General features: G+C 33.1%; 1 pseudogene; it reads left to right on the forward strand.

The window, feature by feature from the left end:
* Positions 1-17,027, forward strand: part of LOC139959810 (tyrosine-protein kinase Fer-like) — a 34,606-nt pseudogene extending 17,579 nt beyond the window's left edge.
* The last annotated feature ends 472 nt before the right edge of the window (positions 17,028-17,499 follow it).

Genomic DNA, 17,499 nt, shown 5'->3' on the forward strand with positions numbered 1-17,499 from the left:
AATCATAATGACTAAAGACTTACAATATTTTTAAGGAAGGTTTTAAAAAAGGACTCAAATATTAAGTCAGGGTGCTAAAATATTGAGAATTTAAACCTCTGAATACTCAAATGATTTTCAAAATGTTTGTTATAATATCTTTGAAATGGTAAACTATCATTATTGCTTAAATCAAAAGGACACCTTCCATCCCACACATAGTTACGGAAACAATTAAAAAGTTCATGAATTTGGTCAAAAATTAAAAAAATAGATGACCTCAAAAGAAAATTATCATTTTAAAATTCAAATTCTTACAATATCAAGAAGGAAAAGTTCTCAAAATGCCAGTCAGGATGCTTATAACGGATTCCCAGAACTCAGAAATATGTTTTATTCTGACATTAAAAGTGATAGTCTATTGAATGTAAGTCCCTAAATATTAAAATGATTTTCAAAATGTTTTATTATATCTCTTTCAAATTTGGAATTGATTATATCATTGATGCCTTATTTAGAAGGACATCCCTCTATCTAATGCATAATTGTGGGAATAACCTAAAAGGTCAATAGTTTGGGCAAAAATTAAAACAAAATTATAAGGTTTTAGCCCTACAAAATTGTTAATTTGGACAAACAAAAATAGAAAGTTCTCAATAGCCAGTCAGGATGCTCATTTATGGATTCCTAGAGCTCAGAAATATGCTTTTCTTCTGAAATGTGTTAGTCTATGGAACTTAAAGCCTTTAAATATTTAAATGATTTTTAAAATGTTTTATTATATCTCTTTCAAATTTGGAATTGATTATATCATAGATGCCTAATTTAGAAGGACACCCTCTATATGATGCATAATTGTGGAAAAACCTAAAAGGTCAATAGTTTTGGCAAAAATTAAAACAAAATTATAAGGTTTTAGCCTTACAAAATTGTTTAATTTGAACAAACAGATATAGAAAGTTCTCAAATGCCAGTCAGGATGCTCATTATGGATTCCTAGAGCTCAGAAATATGCTTTTCTTCTGAAATGTGTTAGTCTTTGGAACTTAAAGCATGATTTTTAAAATGTTTTGTTATAACTTCTTTTAAATTAGGAATTGATTATATCATTGTTGCTTAATTCAGAAGGACACCCTCTATTTTATGTATAATTGTGGTAAAACTTAAAAAGGTCATGATTTTTGGCAAAAAATTATACAAAATTATAAGGCTTTAGCCCTACAAAATTGTTAAAATTTGGACAAAAAAAGGTTCTCAAATGCCAGTCAGAATGCTCATTATAGATTCCCATAGCTCAGAAATATCCTTCTCTCTGAAGTTAAAATGTGTTAGTCTATGTATTTTTATGCTTATTGAAATGATTTTCAAAATGTTTTATTATAACTTCTTTCAAATTAGGAATTGGTGATATCATTGTTGCTTAATGCAGAAGGACACCTTCTATCTAATGTATAATTGTAGGTAAACTTAAAAAGGTCATGATTTTTGGCAAAAGAATTGTAAGGTTTTAGCACTACAAAATTGTTAAATTTGGACAAACAAAAATAGAAAGTTCTCAAATGCCAGTCAGGATGCTCATTATGGATTCCCAGAGCTCAGAAATATGCTTCTCTCTGAAGTTAAAATGTGTTAGTCTATGGATTTTTATGCTTATTAAAATGATTTTCAAAATGTTTTATCATAACTTCTTTCACATTGGGAATGTATGATATCACTGTTGCTTAATTCAAAAGGACACCCTTTATCTAATGCATATGTGTAGAAAGAACTTAAAAGGTCATGATTTTGGCCAACCAAAAAAAAAACTCATAAGGTTTATAGCCATAAAAATTCATTAAATTTGGACCAAAAAAAAAGTTCTCAAATGCCAGTCAGGATGCTCATTATAGATTCACAGAGCTCAGAAATATGCTTCTCTCTGAAGTTAAAATGTGTTATTCTATGGATTATTATGCTTATTGAAATGATTTTTAAAATGTTTCATTATAACTTCTTTCACATTGGGAATGTATGATATTATTGTTGCTTAATTCAGAAGGACACCCTCTATCTAATGCATATGTGTGGAAAGAACTAAAAAGGTCATGATTTTGGCCACCAAAAAAACTTGTTAGGTGTTAGCCTTACAAAACTGTTAAATTTTGGACAAAAAAAAGAAAGTTCTCAAATGCCAGTCAGGATGCTCATTATGGATTCCCAGAGCTCAGAAATATGCTTCTTTTTGAAGTTAAAATGTGTTTAGTCTATGGATTTTTATGCTTATTGAAATGATTTTCAAAATGTTTCATTATAACTTCTTTCACATTGGGAATGTATAATATCATTGTTGCTTTATACAGAAGGACACCCTCCATCCTATGCATTATTGTGGAAAAAACTTAAAGGTCATGATTTTGGCGGCAAAAAAAAAAAAAAACTTGTAAGGTTTACAAGGCCTTACAAAACTGTTAAATTTTGGACAAAAAAAAAAGTTCTCAAATGCCAGTCAGGATGCTCATTATGGATTCCCAGAGCTCAAAAATATGCTATTCTCTGATGTTAAAAGTGGTAGTGTATGGATTTTTATGCTTATTAAAATGATTTTCAAAATGTTTCTAATAATTCTTTTCACATTGGGAATGTTTTATATCATATTGCTTCCTTCAGAAGGACACCTTCCATCTAATGCATCACCGTGGAAAGAATTAAACTGTTCATGATATCTAAATTGGGGCCAAAAACTCAACGAGTTCTCCAATGCCACTCAGGATGCCCATGACGGAACCAGAGCTTGGAAACATACTTTTCTCTGAAGTTAAAAGTGGTAGTGTATGGATTTTTACGCTTATTAAATGATTTTCAAAATGTTTCATAATTACTGGGAATGTATTATATCATTGTTGCTTTATACGGAAGGACACTGCCATCCTATGCATTATTGTGGAAAAACTTAAAGGTCATGATTTTGGCGGCCAAAAAAAAACTTGTAAGGCTTACAAGGCCTTACAAAACTTAAATTTTGGACAAAAAAAAAGTTCTCGATGCCAGTAAGGATGCTCATTATGGATTCCCAGAGCTCAAAAATATGTTATTCTCTGAAGTTAAAAGTGGTAGTGTATGGATTTTTTTGCTTATTAAAATGATTTTCAAAATGTTTCATAATTACTTCTTTCACATTGGGAATGTATTATATCATTGTTGCTTACTTTAGGAGGGACAGCCTTTGTCTCTTACGCATCATTGTGGAAAGAATGAAAATGGTCATGATATTTTGTTTTGGTGGAAAATTTAAAAATTCGTAAGGCGATATGAATAGTCTTACTAAATCAATTACCTTGAACAAACAAAATGTTCTCAAATGCCAGTCAGGATGCTCATTACTGATTCTCCGAGCTTGGAAACATACTTTTCTCTGAAGGTTAAAAGTGGTAATGTATGGATTTTTATGCTTATTAAAATGATTTTCAAAATGTTTTTCATAACTTCTATTACATTGGGAATGAATTATATCATTGTTGCTGAATTTAGGAGGACACCCTAAATCATATGCATATATTTGTGGAACAACTTAAAAGGTCATGATTTTGGTAAAAAGTAAAACAAAAATCATTAAGTTTTAGCATTACAAAACATAAAATTGGGACAAGTATAAAAAGGTTCTCATATGCCAGTCAGGATGCTCATTATGGATTCCCAGAGACCAGAAATATGCTTTTCTCTGAAGTAAAAAGTGTTAGTCTATGGAACTTAAAGCCTCTAAATATTTATAATGATTTTTAACATATTTTCTTATAACTTCTTTCAAATTTGGAATTGATTGTATCCATTGTTGCCTAACACAGAAGGAAACCCTCCATTTTATGTGTAATTGTGGAAAAAAACTTAAATGGTCATGATTTTGGCCAAAAATGAAAAAAATCATAAGGTTTTAGCCTTACAAAATCATTAAATTTGGACCAAAACGAAAGTTTTCAAATGCAGAAACATGTATTGAGTTAAAATGAAAAGATAAAATGAGTGTGGCCAAAAACAAATTGAATCACAAGGCTATTGCCCGTTACATAATAAATAATTGGGATCAAATCATTTTAGAAACAGGTCAATATTTTGGCAAATAATTAAAAATCATCATAAGGCAAACAAAATAAGGTATTTATAAGCATGTACAATATCATTATAGTTTGGACAAAATATGAAAGTTCTAAAATAGATTCCCAGAGCCCAGAAATGTTCTTTTCTCAGAAAGTTAACCTTCTAAACATTAAAGTGATTTTCCCCAAAAATGTCTATAACCTCTTTCAATGTAGGAACAGATCATATTCATCTAACTTAATTCAGAATCACAACTTTCAATCTAGGTATAATATTAGAAAGAATTAAAAATAGGTCACGATTGTAGCCACAGAAAAAAAAATGGAGTTAAAGGTGGTAGTCTTTAGAAGTTTTACCCTCTAAAAATTAAAGTGATTTTACAAAAAATGGCTATAACTTTTATCAATGTGGGAACTGATTATATTACTTAATTCAGTAATAATAACTCAGAAGTAATAAGTACTCATACGTAATAAGTCAGAAGTAATAATTCAGAAGTAATAATAACTTAAATCAGAATGACAACTTCCAATCTAGGTATAATATTAGAAAGAATTTAAAAAAGGTCAGAATTTTAGCCACAGCAAAAAATGGAGTTTTAACCCTCTTAACATGCCACTTTTAGCTTCAGAGAAAAGCATAAAATTCTTGATGCTGAGAATCTAAATTGAATGATTTTGTGTTATATGAAATCATTTTGATAATTAGGGACTACCACTAAACAAATGCAAACCAGGGCTCTAGGAATCCATAAAGAGCATCCAGACCTGATAATTGAGAATAAAAGACATTCTATGCATAATTTTGGAAAGAATTAAAACAGTCATGATTTTTGCTAAAGAATTAAAAAAAAAAGTCATAGGCTATATATGGCCCTACAAAACTTTCAATTTGGCAGAAGTTTTCAAATGCCATTGTTGCTTTTTGCTGAAGGACACCCCTCCACCCTATGCGTAATTTTGGAAAGGCCTTAAAAGGTCATGATTGTTTTCAAATATTATCAAAAATCATTCAATTTGGACAGAAGTCAGGATACTCATAATGGCATCTCAAAGCTCAGAAATGTGCATAAAATGATTTTCAAAATTTGTCATAATAATTTCTTTCAAATTTGGATTGCATTATATGATTGTTGCTTAATTCAGAAAGACACACACCATCCTATGTATCATTGTGGAAATACTTATAAAGGTCATGGTTTAGCTAAAGAAAATCATAACTTAGTTAATTTAAATTTAACTTAAATTTAATTTTACAAACTTATTTAATTTGGACCAAATGACAATTTCTCAAATGCCAGTCAGGATGCCCATTATGGATTCTCAGAGCTAGGCCTCTTATAATATTAAAATAATTTTATGGTTTTAGAGTAACAAAACTGTTAAAGTTGGACAAACAAAAATAGAAAGTTCTGATTTTAAAGTTTTAGTCTATGGAACCAAAAGCCTCTAAATATTAAAATGATTTTTTAAAATGTTTTATTATAACTTCTTTTAATTAGGAATTGATATAATTGTTGCTTAATTCAGAAGGATACTCTCAACTTAAAAGGTCATTTTTTGGGCCATAAAATAAAACAAAATTATAAGGTTTCAGCCTACAAAACTGTTAAATATGGACCCAAAAAAAATAGAAAGTTCTCAAATGCCAGTCAGGATGTTCATTATGGATTCCAAGTTAAATAGTTAGTCTATGGAACTTTGAGCCGCTAAATATTAAAATGATTTTTAAAATGTTTTGTTATAACTTCTTTCAAATTAGGAATTTATTATATCATTGTTGCTTGTGGAGAAAACAGGAAGACATGATTTGCCACAAAAAAGTCATTAGGTTTCAGCCATGCAAAAATCAACAAAGGTACTCAAATGCCAGTCAGGATGCTCATTATAAATTCCCAGAGCTCAGAAATATGCTTTATACTGAAACTAATAGTTGAAGTCTATGGACTGTTTAAACCTCTAAATATTAAAATAATTATCAGAATGTTTCATTTCACTTCCTTTCAAATTGAGAATGTAGCATATTATTTGAACTTAATGCAGTAGGACAACTTCCATCCTTACCATAGTTTTGGAAAGAATTAAAAAGCTAATTAAAAAATCATCAGCTAATTAAAAAATCTAATTAAAAAAGCTAATTAAAAAAGCTAATTAAAAAATCATCAGTCAATAATATTAATAATAATAAGTAATATTTTAAGCGCATAATCAGCAACACTGCTCAAAGCGCTTTGCAAATGTAAAGCCTAAAAACAAATAGAAACAAAAACCTAAATATTAAATATATAGAACCAATAAGGCATAAAATGTAAAAGCCCAACAATATAAAAAACACTTGTACTAAACGACAATAAAAAAAATACAAAACAACTTCAGAAGTATGTAAATAGTAAAATAATTTTAAAAACAACACAAAATGCACAAAAGATTAAATCATAGTCTATGTTTATAAATATAAATAAGTATGAGAAACAATAGTACAGTAAGACAATTATTGTAAAAGCCTAAAACAGATAGTAATAAACACCCAATGCTAAACAATAATAAATAGAACCCTAAATTCGGTCGGAAAAAAAAAACCTTTCAAATGACAGATAGAATGCTCATTATGAGTTACCAGATATGCTTGTCTAGGATCAGTTTAAAGTGGTTTATTGGGAATTTTAACCCTTTAAAAATAACTCTATATTTTACCATAATCATGACCTTTTAAGTATATGCATAGGATGGAGGGTGTCTTTTTGAATTATGTAATAATGTATTATTCATTCCCAGGTTAAAAGAAGGTTATTCTAAAACACTTTGAAAATTGTTATGATATCATGAGGCTTAAAATTCCATAGACTACCACTTTTATCTGGATAGAAAAGCAAATTTCTGATTTTCTAATTTCATTTAATTTTACAAAAATAGATGGAATGAGAAGAACCATTCCCACCTTGAAAGAAATTCTAAAAAAACATAGAAACTGCATAGTAAAGCATATTTCTGAGCTCTGTATGAAAACATAGGGAGCATCCTGACTGTCAATTGAGAACTTTCGTTCTCCAAATTCACTAAATTTGTAAAGTTGCGACCATATGGCAAACATCATGACCTATTTAATTCTTTCCACACATGTGCATTAGATACAGGGTGTCGTTCTTATTAAGCAACAATGATATTAATCTCAATTTGAGAGAATTTATTATGAAACATTTTGAGAATCATTTTAATATGCTAAAAATTCCATAAACTACCACTTATAACTTCAGAGAGAAGCATATCTGGGCTCTTGGCATCCCGACTGGCATTGAGAACTTTTTTTTGTCTGAATTTATTGAGTTTGTATGGCCAAAGCCTTACAAAGGGGAGGGGGGTGAAAATCATGACCCTTTTAGTTCTTTCCACACATATGCATTGGATGGAGGGTGTCCTTCTGATTAAGCAACAATGATATTATTCATTCTCAATTTGAGAGAATTTATAATGAAACATTTTGAGAATCATTTTAATATGCTAAAAATTCCATATGCTACCACTTTTAACTTCAGAGAGAAGCATATCTGGGCTCTGGGTATCCATAATGAGCATCCTGACTGGCATTGAGAACTTTTTTTGTCTGAATTTATTGAGTTTGTATGGCCAAAGCCTTACTTTGGGGAGGGGGGGGGGGGTAAAAATCACGACCCTTTTAGTTCTTTCCACACATATGCATTGGATGGAGGGTGTTCTTCTTATTAAGCAACAATGATATTATTCATTCTCAATTTGAGAGAATTTATAATGAAACATTTTGAGAATCATTTTAATAGGCTAAAGATTCCATAAACTACCACTTTTAACTTCAGAGAGAAGCATATCTGGGCTCTGGGAATCAATAATGAGCATCCCGACTGGCATTTGAGAACTGTTTTGGGTTTCCAAAATTTAATGATTTTGTATGGCTATAGCCTTATGAGTTTTTTTTTGGCCAAAGTCATGACCTTTATAGTTCTTTCATGCATATGCATTATATAGAGGGTGTCCTTCTTATTAAGTAACAATGATATTATTCATTCTCAATTTGAGAGAATTTATAATGAACATTTTGAGAATCATTTTAATAGGCTAAAAATTCCATAGACTTCCACTTTTAACTTCAGAGAGAAGCATATCTGGGCTCTGGGAATCCATAATGAGCATCCTGACTGGCATTTGAGAACTTTTTTTTTTTTGTCTCCAAATTTAATGATTTTGTTTGGCTATAGCCTTATGAGTTTTTTTTGGCCAAAATCATGACCTTTATAGTTCTTTCATGCATATGCATTAGATAGAGGGTGTCCTTCTTATTAAGTAACAATGATATTATTCATTCTCAATTTGAGAGAATTTATAATGAAACATTTGAGAATCATTTTAATAGCCTAAAAATTCCATAGACTTCCACTTTTAACTTCAGAGAGAAGCATATCTGGGCTCTGGGAATCCATAATGAGCATCCTGACTGGCATTTGAGAACTTTTTTTTTTGTCTCCAAATTTGATGATTTTGTTTGGCTATAGCCTTATGAGTTGTTTTTTTTTTTTGCCAAAAATCATGACCTTTTTTAGTTCTTTCCACACATATGCATTGGATAGAGGGTGTCCTTTTTAAGCAACAGTGATATTATTCATTCTCAATTTGAGAGAATTTATAATGAAACATTTTGAGAATCATTTTAATAGGCTAAAAATTCCATAGGCTGCCACTTCAGAGAGAAGCATGTCTGGGCTCTTGGTATCTATAATGAGCATCCTGACTGGCATTTGAGAACTTTTTTTTTTTGGTCAAAATTTTCGGGATTTTGCATAGCTTATAGCCTTATCAATTCTCTTCTTTTTTTTTTTTTGGCCAATTTTTTAAAGTTTTTTTCTACACTGTTTAGAGGGTGTCCTTCTTATTAAGCAATAATGAGATTATTCGTTCTCAATTTAAAGAAAGTACAAAGACACATTTTGAAAATCATTTTATTAGTGTCACTGACACTTACCTTCATTGAATAGTATACACAAGCTCTTGGAATCCATAATGAGCATCCTGAGTGGCATTTGAGAATTTTTTTTTTTCCAAAATTTAATGATTTTGTCTGGCCAAAACATTAAGCTTTTATTTCTCATTCTCAATCAGGACGTTTTTATTTATTCTCAATTTGAAATAAAACACAAGGAAACATTTTGAAAATCGTTTTATTATGTAAAACACTTACAATCATACTTACAATCAACTTCATTGAAGAGTTTACCTGAGCCCTTGGAATCCATAATGAGCACCCTGGCTGGCATCTGAGAATTTATTTGTCCAAATTCATTGATAATGTAAGGATATAGCTCTTTTATCCCCCCCCCAGCCCCTCCCCCCCCTTATTCAAAAAATAAGAATAATTTGTTTAAACAGTTGGAACATCATACTGTAGCTCTTTGAATCAATAACCAAATATATAAATCAAAACATCATAAGGCTCAGATATAGTCCTGTTTGATTCCAACTGATGAATCTAATCAATCAAATCTACTCAATCAACTGATCAATCTAATCTAATCTATGGTCGAATCAATCCTTCCTACAGTGAATATATTGGTCATTGTTATGTGATACATAAATATACATTTTTTTTTTGACAAACAAACTGTAAGGTCGGGTTGTCAGATGGACAACCAGGCAAAATCCGTAACTAGAGCACCAATGGTGCAGGGCTCATACCTTTTCGAGCTCAAAAATGTAGGGCCCACAAAACTTTATGGCCCACAAAATTTCAGGCCATTTTTCAGATTCCACCAATTTTGGGCCCATGAGGCCAAACATTTTAGGTTCAAAGACAAATTTTTACCCCTAGCTCAAAACAGCGATAACCCCCCCCCCCCCCCTCCGTTAGCAGAATCCTGGCCACACCACTGGCTATAAATCCTATTTTCCCCCTTTAAATCCTATTTCACCCACTCTCTCAAACAATACCACTGACCTACCCTATTAAACTTTCTCCCCTCTATCTGGGCAGACATAATTTCACAAGCAAGCCTTCCCAAAATTTTGGCTGGCTGCCTACAAACCTCAGGCTCAAAGACTTCTAAGAATCGGCAAGTGCTGATTGGCTATAGGGCTCTCATGCTTTCAGTTCAACAGTTAATAACAACTCCCAATCCTGCTTTAATTCCACTAACAGCCTCTGCAGAGCTTAACCACAAATGTAAACAAACACTGCAGAGACTGGGAGACAAATTAAAGGAGCTTTGGCAAAAAGGTGAAGGCTCAGATTTTTTTAAACAATGGGGATTAATTGTAATTAATTAACTTTTGACCAAAAATTATTAGGCATCACCTTATTCATACACAATCCAACAATCATCAGTTCAACTTTGAATGTGATCCATCAAAATCTTGAGGAGATTGAGATATTTGAAAATATTACAAAGAATGACCCCCGATGGCCCCCTAAATGACATTTGACCTCAATTTTCCGAACACCCCTCGTAACCCTCATCCCGAGGAACGTTGTGACCAAGTTTCATTATAACTGGCCATACACTATACGAACGGAAGCAATTTGAAAATATAGGGCCACGGCCCGGGCCACAAAAGACCCCTAGTTGATCTTTGATCTCAAATTCATGAACACCCTGAAGGTAAAACTACCATAGTACTATCGTGACAAACCCTCAACATTGTACCATGGAATCTGTAGGAGAAGAAGCATTTTGCGTATTTCCACAAAGTGGCCCATTACGGCCCACAGGTGACCTTTGACCCCAAATTTCGGACCATCTCTGATGGCCCTATACCCAATGGTCCTTGTGTCCAAGTTTCATGAAATTCCAATAAACATTGTGTGAGTGGGAGCGGTTTTACCAATTGTTGACGGATAGAGTGATAGACGCCGCACTGTAACAATAGCTCACACCAGCATGCTGGTATGAGCTAAAAGATTGCCCCGAGCTTACATCAAAGCTTGAAATATCAACAGATAGGTACTAGCATTCAAATCTTGTCCTGATACAAATTAAATTGATTGCATAAATATAACTTCATATATATAAATATGTGTTTTGACTCTTTCATTCAATGTGAGACTTGCATCATCTATCTCCTCACGAATCAACCTGTTCTGCTTCTCCTTTTTCCATCCTCTTCCAGGAAGATACACGTCGCTCTCCGACGTCTGGAGTACTCCTCTTGGAGATATTCTCCAGAGGTAGCACTCCATACCCCGGCATGAATAACAATGAGGCCAGAGAGAAAATAGAGGGTGGTAAGTACTGAAAAACAGTGGTCAACTTAACCTTACCCTCCCCCCTTTAAGCAAAATAAGAATATTGGCCAGATGTACTGGAAAATAATAGTACTTACTGTTTGCAATTTCAAATTACAATCAAAAGATGATATCTCATAGATAACAAAGGTTACACCAGGTGGTCCCCAGTTGGTTACTATAGTTACACGAGAAAGCTACAGTAGGTATAATAGGGGGTTACCAAAGTTGTACCAGACAGTTAATGAATTATTCTTTGGGGGAGGGGAGGCGAGGGGGGTTCCAATTTTTAAAAGCTGTATCTGCTTCCTAATTTTTGTTCTCAAAAAAATGCCATCTTTACTTTACATAAAAGACACTTAACTATTGCTAGTTACATATATATATGAATGATACAAATGATGTAGAAAAAAGTCTGACATAATTGGAAATATGCCTAAAATGTCTCAATATTGACCACTACCATAGCGACCGTGTGACGCCCGTGCCAGTTTGTCGTTGTCGTGGTTATTAGCCTATCTTCTCCCCAATTTCAGTTTATCGGATGAACCAGCCTCCCGAATGTCCAGATGCCGTCTGGGAATGGATCCAGGCCTGCTGGAGGAAAGAACCAGAGGACAGACCAAACTTTTCAGAAATCAAAACAGCGATGAAGAAGATACATAAAATATTTAAATAGATGGCAGGAGGTGCAATCTCTTGTCTTTGTGAACAAAAATACAATTAATTATTTCAACATCCAATAACAATGAGATTCAGTCTGAAGCAGCTCAAGGTACAGAGATGAAAGCCACCATCTTAACAAATGTTTTGCCAATGTGTTGCTCAGGAAACATCCCAGAAATATGGCCGTCGATAACGTGAATCCTAAATTACGTCATTGAGAATGTTTCATCTTAGCCGGTGTTTCCTGGTAAAGAAGTGAATGGATTATATGGGTTGCATGGTTCCCCTATCAAACACTGGATTCTTGGAACGATTGGAACTGATAACAGATTCAAAATGGAATATACATAGCATGGCATCTACCTACGTTTAGTATGTTCAGGACAGTACTCATCCAACCATCGTGGGCTTGCAGTCTTGTTAAGAAATGATGTATTTACAAATATTTGTCACCCTGTAGAGTTAATAGTCCTGTATACAGTTTGAAACAGTTTTTGATTAAGTAAGACATGATCGGGTGTAACTAAATTCTAACGAGGGACCGTGACCAGATATACATTAATGGTAATTTTCGTTAACTGTTTCGTTGTGGGATGAAACCAGGTCCTTTATTTAAAGGCGAGATGTTGTTCGTTGTCACATTGTGATGGCCATTAGCATATTGACCAGTTACTCTGTTATTGTTGATGGCAAGGTAAATTTGATCAGTAAAACAACATATATCTCTATGTTTCAAGTCTTTTTTTATCAGGAAATTTCAAAAACTTCTTATAAATGAAAAAAAGTTTAATCAATAACATCAAGGGATATATATTTAATGAGTTTTCAGCCATGTTGGAAAAGCAAGCTGCTTCTTTGGTATTTGGTTTTGCAGTATTTGCTTTGCAAGAAAAGTTTGTATCACACTTTTGGACGGTTTGGAGTCAATAGCTGGATTATTGATTTGAAACTTTTGAAAAAATTTGGAGAAAAATAAGATGAAACTGAGGTTCATATTCAAAAGTATTTAACAGTTAACAGTTATATATTCAAAAGTTGATTGTCCTAGGGTGCACAAAGCAAGGTATTGATTGTTCAACATATTTTAAAGTCAAACAGGCATAGCTTGATTAGTGGATCAATAACATGAATTACAGTTGTAATATTGTCTTGCAACGTAACAACAATAGATAGTAGACAATAGAAAACACACACTGCTAAATGGTTACTCATTACAATGGGGTCTATTAAATAGCTCATTGCTGGATAATTACACATACTGCTAAATGGTCATTAATTACAATGGGTCTACGAAATAGTTCATTGCTGGATAATTACACGTACTGCTAAATGGTCACTAATTTCAATGGGTCTACAAAGTAGCTCATTGCTGAATAATTACATGCATTGCTAAATGGTCACTAATTTCAATGGGTCTACGAAATAGCTCATTGCTGGATAATTACATGTACTGCTAAATGGTCACTAATTTCAATGGGTCTACGAAATAGCTCATTGCTGGATAATTACACGTACTGCTAATTGGTCACTAATTTCAATGGGTCTACAAAGTAGCTCATTGCTGGATAATTACACGTACTGCTAAATGGTCACTAATTTCAATGGGTCTACGAAATAGCTCATTGCTGGATAATTACATGTACTGCTAAATGGTGACTAATATCAATGGGTCTACGAAATAGCTCATTGCTGGGTAATTACACATACTACAAAATGGTCACTCATTACAATGGGTCTATAACATAGCTCATTGCTGGATAATTACATGTACTGCTAAATGGTCACTAATTACAATGCGTTCGTAAAACTAGGTCATTGGTTTGTATTAAATCTAAATAAGTTATGGACTGAGTGCTCATTAAGATGGCTATTTTTGCAACATTTGAAAACAAATGCATTTTCTTTCTATTTATTATAGGTTAATGGGCGATTCACGCCCTCCCCAAAATTGAAAGTTAATATGTCACACATGATAACTTTTCCATTTCTGATATCTCCTCATAATTTTGCAATATTTATAAGTATCCCAGAATTGCTTGGAGGACTTTTGTCTCCTTTTCTGCCATTGTAGATTTTTTTTCATTTACACAGGAATAGTTTGTATTACATTTGACGGACCAACATTTCATAAAGTTTTTTCTCTTTTGTGCGACAAAGTTTAATATTTTACTTCTTAGACTGCAATACACACTTTGTGTTTTACTTTCTGTTCTTCGATGGTAGCAAATTTGTGGTATCAGAAAAAAGAGTTCCTTGTATTTTCACTTCCTTCTAAGTGTGTTTCAAAAAACTTGATAAAACTGCGCATGTAACAAAAATGTATGCCATAAGAAGACATGAAGTTTCATTCTTAACTAGAATTAACACAGCAGAACTGGAGGATATGTATACAAATGAGTTCTAAAGCCATGTATAATTTTGAACAATAATGCAACAGGTTAGCTACATATTTGTATCAATGATTTCTGTATTGGGGTGGGGGGGGGTGCTTACCTCGTAAACAAACCAATTCATTTTACCCTATATGAATAGGACTTACAACATGGGAGGAAAGGAGTAAATTGCTTTCAACCAAAAACAACAACTTTCTTGAAGCAATTACAGAAGCTTTATGCATTTAATTGTAAATTTAATCAAGCCTACAGTGGTTAAAGTGGTGAACAAATCCATTGATCTTCCATAGTTAACACTCAAGACATTTTTCATATTTTAGGAACAGAAATCACATTGATAATGTTTGAAATTGTTCCACTTGGAATACATTATTTGAGGTTAAAGTTGTCTAGTGAAATTAATGACCTTCACTGGCATGGGATTTAAGTATCTTGACAGGGCAGAAAATTTGTTAAATTTTTCCTCAAAATGCTCCTTCAAAGATCTGGACATGAGCAAGATGCAATACGATGTATGTTATGTTCAAGATCTCAAACAATAGCAAGATTTTTTTGTGTTTTTTTTTGTACATTTTGTCCTATAGTAAAACAGTGTTCTATTTTTTACTGGTAGAGGGAAATCTTAACTTCACAGATGTATATTATTTTGCAATCGTTATTGTTATTATTATCAAAAGTAAACTTTTTAATAATTATTTTTCTACAAAAACGTGTGAAATAGTTCATTCTTTTGAGGAAGAAATTACAGAGATGGCTATTAACTATTTGCTTTCAATTTTATCCATATCATGCAACAGATTTAGAGTATTTCCCTCTTAATCTGTTCATGTAAATAACAAAGGTTACTAGATGGGTAAATAGTGATTGTGGGTGGGGTGGGGAGGGGGTAGACGAGGATTGATGGGTGAAAATAGTAGTGCTGTGCCGTTTACACGTTTAAACGTGTAAACGAACGAAACATCGTTTAAACGTTTAATAAACGTTTAAACGAAACTATGAAATCAACTGAAAATTTAATTATTGGCAAAAATCGCGTATCAATTCCCATGTTTATTTTGTCTACTACGCGAAATAACAACACTACGATCAGTCGAATCATAAACCGCGAACGTAATCCTACTTTTGTCCCCCCCCCCTCCGATGTATCCGGCGATATGAATGGCTTAAACTTGAACGCTGTTATCCTTTTGTGAAAACTTCCTGATTCGCGGCACAAGTGTACTTTATATCGAGCCGACAGCGGCGGCGCAGATAATCCAGTCAATGCATGTTCAATCGAAATGATTACAATCCCTGTCCATCACGTTGAACTCTCCGACCAGACAATACCGGGTCGAATACTCGACTTGGTAATAGTTATTCAAATACATGATCAAAGGAAATGTATCGATTGGAGATCGTAAAAAAAAAACTCTGAAAATCAGTAGAGAAATTACCAATTGTGTACGAAAAGTAAGTTCGGTCCTTTCAAGTTTTACGAAAGATCCAGCAAAACACTTTCGAAAAATTCACGCGAAACTGGCATATCGTGCTAAATGCAACTAATGTCATGTAAACAAGGCTCTAGTACACCCATTTATGAATAAACCGTAAGACCACATCTGGTGTTAAGCGGGGGGAAAAGAAAGTATTTTCTAGAATTTCCAAATATACGTACAAAATAATGTCCTACCATAGTTAAGTGTATAGCAAATAGCCTAACCACCTCGTCTGTTACGGATCTCACGTAACTACTACAAACACAACTAATTGTATTTTGCGAACTTGACGTTTTCTACAAGAACATGGTAATAAATGTTTAGCATTAGTTAATCATGCCGTGTGGCCTAAAACATATTTTATTACAAGGTTACTTTCATAAAGATGGCCATAGCTTGATATCTTGTGCTGCGTGTATGAACTGTGCCTCGTGTATCATGGGGAATACTCCATGAAACGTTTCTTGGAAACGTGCCAAAAATGTTAACAAACAGGTGTTAGACAGGGGATGAGCGCACAGTTGTTTGGAAATGTACCTGGGAAAATTCTGAGCACATGTACAGTATCCTACCGCAGTATTTAGGTTGGGTTAAACCGTACTACAGTTGTAAACTGATGTACGTTTAGTGTGCGCTATTCATTGTTAGGCAGTTTAGAAACGGGGCTTTGCCGAACGTTTTTTGTTTCATAATATCGGAGGTTCTGTAAGTTAAACTTTTTAAAGATTGTAAGACAGATTAAATCTCTTTTCATTTTATAACATAATATAGCTACTCTAACTTGTCATTTAAAATTTTTCATCAGCTTCGTGACAATTTAAATTAAAAAAGTTGTCAGTATTTTGCATCCTCAACTGCGAATTTTTTTATCGCCACACACGCAAAAATTTCCTTTTCCGGGGTCTTCGCCCCACCAGGGCCCTAGTGCGGTCCTATGGACCCCACGCCTTTATGCTCGCACGCTCAGCGTGCTCGGCGTTTTCTCGCGATTTCGCGAACGTTTAAACGTTTAAACGAACGAAAAATCGGCCGTTTAAACGTTTAGGTCTTTAAACGAAAACTCACAGCCCTAGAAAATAGGAACATTTGGTGCCAGGGACCAAGGTTTGTAATATTTAATACACTGCATTATATCGTTTTGTAATATTTGATTTCAATATTATTAAAGGAAAATAAACTTGAGAAATATCAGATCATACATTCATTTGTAACACCTTTTATTAATTGTTTTGAGAAGAGAAAGATTCACAACAAATGGTTCTAAAAATTTTGTGCTACAGAATAGTAGTTTGAGGAATGAAGCAAAGAGCATAAGTGACTATTATTTCATTTCTAGCACATATTGGTGGTTAAGCTGATGTTCTTGAAGGTTGTTATAAATTCATTTATTTCTGTTCAAAAAATTTCTTGCTTATATCTCATTGCATATTTTCTAATTCCTACCACATCATGTTTGGCCACTATTAGCTTGTAAATAGTTTACCAAGTATTGACAACTTCCATAACAATTTGTTAAATTAAGACACCACCCTCACTGTTTAGTTCAGAAGCAAGTAGATTGAAACTGCTGTAAACTTTAAGTATATTTTTTATCTTACAGATTCTCACGGTTATGTGCCTTACTATAAATCCCATGAAAGGTGATATTAACACTGCTTCAAATTATAAAT

Source organism: Apostichopus japonicus, chromosome 19 (assembly GCF_037975245.1).
Source record: "Apostichopus japonicus isolate 1M-3 chromosome 19, ASM3797524v1, whole genome shotgun sequence".
NCBI lineage: Eukaryota > Metazoa > Echinodermata > Holothuroidea > Aspidochirotida > Stichopodidae > Apostichopus > Apostichopus japonicus.